This window comes from Eptatretus burgeri, chromosome 2 (genome assembly GCF_056783735.1).
Source record: "Eptatretus burgeri isolate ZD-2024b chromosome 2, Ebu_testis_v1, whole genome shotgun sequence".
NCBI lineage: Eukaryota > Metazoa > Chordata > Myxini > Myxiniformes > Myxinidae > Eptatretus > Eptatretus burgeri.
This window is the reverse complement of record NC_140962.1, coordinates 45591617-45597633: the sequence shown is the minus strand read 5'-3', so window position 1 is coordinate 45597633 and position 6017 is coordinate 45591617.

The window sequence follows — 6017 nt, the reverse complement described above, 5'->3', positions numbered from 1 at the left end:
AATTGAAACCAACAGAGTAATTACGGTCGCAACAGCAAATATAACCGAAACCAACACGTTTATTCGACACGCAAGAACAGTCCTGACGGACACAAGAATGGTCAATCCCGAAATAGAACGGTGGGGGAATGGAAGCAACATCAGTTATTTCCGTCGCGAAACGGTGGAGACCGAAGCGAAAGCGATTAATTCCGGTTACCATAACGTGGAAAACATGGCGGCTTGAAAAGTTCTTGAAGTTATGGTAAGTTAACTTTAACGTAGTCTTCCTTGAATATATCATGTCTGTTAATGAAAACCCGTTTGTGGTACGGGATATTTTTCAAGCAGCGATAAATGCGCCGTCTTGACTTAATGTGTGGCTGACATTTCGTTAAATTCGTGTACCCGTGCTGCAGCGATCAGTGACGATTGATCGTTTATATTTACACGAGGTGAAATTTGATAGTCATAATAAATTGCGAATTCCAAGAAAATAACAAAGTTAATATGAAGTAAAAACTGTAAAAAGATCCCATACACGATCCCCTATGTTGAACTGGGCATACACAACTCGCGATCCTTCACTCGGGGGCTCGAAATACAGGCAAACCAAACATTATCATCACAACAAAATCCGGTTTAATAAATTGTTAAAACTACATCAGGTACTCCCCACTATATATTATCTACATTACATTTATGTTCGAGGCACAAGCACTAAAAATTTACATTCTGTAACAGGTCGTTCGACTGCATCCGCCATCTTGTTCGCACTACAGTAACAGGAATGAACCGCTTTTGTTTCGCTCTCGGACGTTTCGCGACAGAAATAACCAATCTTGCTTCCGTTCCCCACCAATCTATTTCGGGATTGACCGTTCTTGTGTCCGTCACGAACGTTCTTGTGTGTAGAATAAACGTGTTGGTTTCGGTTATATTTGCTATTGCGACCGTAATAACTGTGTTGGTTTCAATTTTAGCCGCTTTTTCATTAACTTTCGCTGTTTTTGTAACAAGACTGACGGGTTTTCATTCCATCTGACAACGTTGGCCTCCGTTTGTTAGGGGGGCCTGAGTGAGCAAGTCTCCATTGCAAGTCACCTGATCTTTTTGTTTTTGGTGTGCAATACATCGATTCCCATGCAGGTTCAGAAGGGGTGGCATATGTCAAAAGCGTTTTCCATCTCAGTAGTCAAACTGCAGAGGTATTTATAATAATAACAGAAAGACAAAAACGATAAATTGATTGACTGTCAAGATTACTAAATAAACAGGAAGCAATACTGACTGGAGAAGGAGTAACCCCAGCAAATTGGACAAGTGAGCTCGGAAGTGAAGGCTTATGGGGTGTCCATTGGACCTCCGTACTCCACTGGAACCCAAGTTTAAAGGATGTACGGATGACATCGACAACTACTTTCCCGACAGCTCTGAACGACCTGGTGCCAGTGATTTCAGCAATTTCTTAAAGAGACTTCCAGCAGACTTAAACAGACTTAAACAGACTGTGTCTGTTCCCCAATGTTTTGTCCCTTCCACTCCCGCCCCTCTTGTCTCATGCCTCCTTGCTGTGAGTTGTGTGTTAGCTCTCATACGAGCCTCGACCAAGGTATACAAAAAAAAAAAAAAAAAAAAAAAAAAAAAAAAGCAACAATTGGATGTGTCGCGAAGATGCAAAACATTTTTGATACCAGCTGAAATGAAGTTTTGTAAAAAGCAATGGCTTTTGGGAACATTGGGAAAGAGTGGGTTGAGGAATAGAGGTTCTCCCACAAACATTTTGATGTCATACAAATCCCTCTGGCGGATCACCCCTACTGCTTGCCAAGCATTCAACAGACTCTGGTAAAACAGAGGAAGGTGAGATGTGTCAATCTTTTTTGACTAAATTCCGAACTCAAGGCCGTAGCCGAGCAATCCAGCTTGTCTCAATATTCGTTGTGCTACGGGGCGCCAGAGCCGTTTTTCCACATTGATCGCTCCTTGTATCGACTTCAGCCGAAAGGCCATCAGACGACACTTTACGTCAATGAGCCCTTGGCCACCATCAGACAAGGAGCGACAGAGTAAATCTGACCGCAACCAATGATAACCATTCCAGAAAAAATTAACCAGGATCTGTTGATTCTCTTTAAGCAAGCTGTGTGGTGGCTGTAAACAGATGAATTTGTGCCACAAGACAGAGGTCGCTGAAGTGTTAATTATAAGTAAACGACCTCTGAAAGACATTTGCGGTAGGAACCTTTTCCATTTGTTGAGACGTTTGGTTACGTGATCTACCACTCCTTCCCAGTTAATAAGGGAGTACTGGTGAGGGCCAAGATAAACACCTAAGTATTTCACCCCCTCTCTCGACCACTTTAGATCTTTTGGAAGAGACTGAGGTGGCACTAAGGGAAGCCCACCGGATGCACATTGAGCTGAGGACACCCACAGAGCTTGACTCTTTTGCCAATTACACTGCAAATGTGAAGCAAGATGAAACTTCTGTAAAGATCCAAGAAGAGTGGTTCGATCCTGATCATTTTTAATTACTATACAGACATCATCACCATATGGAGACACAACGATAGGGTGTTCTTCTGGTGACTGTACAAAGCCAGAAAGAGAGTTCCAAAGATTAATTCGTAATGGCTCAAGAGAAAGGCAAAACAGTAAACCTGACAATGGACAGCCTTGCCGAACACCCCTCTGAACCTGAATGGGAGAGCAGAGACCATCGTTTACCTTACATAAACCAGATATATTGTTGTATAACAACTTAACAAAACTAATAAACCTTTCACCCAGACCAAACTTTTGCAACACATGAAACATGTAAAAGTGATCAATGCAATCAAAAGCCTTTTTGACATCAAGGAAAATCAAACCAACCCCCGCCCCCCCTTCCTCCTTCAGACCACAATCAATCAAATCTCTAACTAAAAAGATGTTATCAGAGTTTGATCTCCCTGGAACACAGCAGCTCTGGTCATGATAAACGAGAGTCCCGACGACAACTTTTAGCCGATTGGCCAACAATTTGGAAAAGAGTTTGTGGGCAGAACATCGTAATGAGATGGGGCGCCAGTTCTTGATTTGACGGAGATTGTCACTTTTTGGGAGAAGACAAACCACCGCTCTTCGACAGCTGAGAGGCAGTATGCCAGAAAGTAAACTTTCTTGCAGAACCAACAGTACTTCTGGACCTAAGATGTCCCAAAATGGTGAAAAAAAATTCCACTGGAAGTCCGTCGATTCCAGGGGCTTTTCCACCTTCAAAGCTGTTCAGAGCCATGTTGAGTTTCTCCAGGGAAAGCGGTTTTTCAAGAGCTTGATGCTGACCACAACTCAAAGAAGGAACATGATTTGTCATCTCATCAACACAATCTTTAAACACAGATTCATTAGCAAATAAATCAGAAAAATAATTTTTCACAAGTCTTCTAACATCACTTTCATTTTGTGTAATAGTGACTTGAGCATCCAACAAGGAGAAAATCTGTCTTTGGGATTTCTTTACCCCTTCTAACTGGAAAAACTTTGTATTTGGGGTGTCAGAAAACTTCACATTTTGGATTCCGAGTCGAACTGACATCCCCATGACTTTTTCATGAATCAATTCTCTGAGAAAAGCTCTTTTTTCTAATAATAGCCAAAGCTTTCTGTCATTTTGAGCTTTAGCCAAGTCTTCCTCCAACTGCAAAATCTCAGTTTCCAAGAGGGAAACAGCAATTTTACTCTTGCTAGTAGAAAAGGACCGATAACATTGACAGAAAACACGAATTTGAGCTTTCGCGTTGTCCCACCATAACTGGATAGAAGCAGAGGAAGGTTTGCTTTGGATAAGTTTTTCCCAAAACCTATGAAAAGCATCAGTAAAAATAACATCCTCCAACAGGCTGGTATTCAAGGTCCAATACACACTTTTTTTGCGGTAACTCAGAAGAGGATAAACCAAGCACTACCAAGTGATGATCAGAGAAAATGGAAGGAAAGATGTTACAAGACATGAGGACATTTCTAAAAGTAGATTAATGTACCATATATCCAGCCTTGCAAGTGTTATCAGCACGTTAGCACACCGGCACAATGCACACCGAGATGCTGTACGGTGCTGCATGCACCAAGCATCAAGAAGACGAAGTGATGAAAAACAACAAGATATGTGTTTATGAGATTCAGGATGTGGTTCTGGTTTTTTCCTATCTAAATTAGGTTCAAACGTGCAATTGAAATCTCCTCCGATACAAATACAGTGATCAAAGACAAAAGTATGGAAGTAATAAGCCAGATGTGCAAAATAAATAAATACTTTACGAGCCCCGCTTTCATGAGGAGCATAGATATTAAGTAAGGTGAGGTTAAATCCTTGATACATGAACTCCAATGATGCCAAGTGTCCTTTAACTATTTCAAGGAAACGATACGAGTCAGGAACAAAACCTGGACGAAGCATAAAGGCAACACCCGCCGAGACAGAAGACAAATTACTGAAGAAACAAAGCCCCTTGTTAAGGCCGAGCCAGTCAGACTGTGAAGTCTCTGTTGTGTGCGTTTCTTGCAACAAACAGACATCCACATGTTTCCGAAGCAACAAGTTTTTAACTTGGATCCGACCCAAATGGTGAGCACCAACCCCATTCATGTTTGAGGTGCCAAAAAGCACTTCCTTCCTTTTCATCCTGTTTCAGGGGGGTTTGGCAGCTGTTGAGAACATTCTAAAGCTGCTTTTGTAATAAACTTCCTCAGTCTGTGAATTTGTGGTTTAGTTATTTCAAAATCTTTGGAGATCCTAATTATACCCTTTGCAGTCTGCATGAAGGAAGTCAGGAAAATGTTGATGAATGATGACATTCCGCTGCCGAAACGTCCCATTCAGAAAGGATGCAATAACCTGCAGAGATATCTGTAAATGATCGGATGATGACTGTGACAGATCAGTCACCTCCATGTCATCATGATCTGAAGCAGACAGCCCAGATAACCTTCCACAAGGTTCGTAAGTATCACCCTGGACCTTCACAAACACGTCGAAGAGGGGTACCGAGTGATGCACGGTGGTATTTTGTGAGTCCTGTTTAACATTTTCATCAACAGGAGATGGGGCCTCCAATCCACCATCTTGTACAACTACATTGGGCATCTCTACCGAGGTCTCACAAACTGGATGTTGATCATTTGTTGGGGTGGCAACATCGCATGGAGCTGAAACATTATTTCAGTCTGTCTCAGGAAAACCGAGCGCTGATACTTCCCAACATTCTACACACGGTTCAGCAACACCAAGAGACACTTCACCTCTATCTGAAGGACCCGGACCACACTGTACACTCTGAAATACATTCTCGTTATCGGAAACCATTCCATCCTTTTTTTCATTCTGATGAGGTTCCTCAGTTACCGGAACAACCGTATCCAGCACGACAACCTTGGGAGAGCTCGTGGGGTCACGAGGAGCAGACGATCTACGTTTTTTTGAAACAGTGACAAAATCATCCTTACCGTCCTCACGATGTGAGGGAACAATATGAGCGGGAACGTTGGGTTCACTGGGCATCACCTCCTCCACCAGATGAGGTTGTGGGTCGTTAACCATTTCACCATCAACATCAACATGTACCGATTCCCCACACTTCGAACAAGAAGCTTTCGGACAAAATCTTTTTAAATGGCCTTAGGCTCCACAAAGAAAACATGTTAAAGTCGCTGATGAAGCCCACACTTGGTAATCATAATTATCAATTTTAATCTTAAATGAAACATTTAAACTCGTGTCCTCCCCACGGTCCGGCAGCACCATGTAAAGTTGCCACCGAAAGCTCATCACGTGCTTTGCCTTGTCATGGCGGCAACGGAGGGGGATCATCGAGATCTTTGACACAATTTTCCCGTAACGAGACAACACAGAGACAAGTTGTTGATTCGACACGAAATGAGGCACGTTAGAGATGATTATTTTCATTGCCGGGACAGCCATCGGCGAGGCCGTAACAAAGTGACCACTGTGTGTGGTAAACCCGGAACTCACGACGTCGTGAACAAGACGAACATCG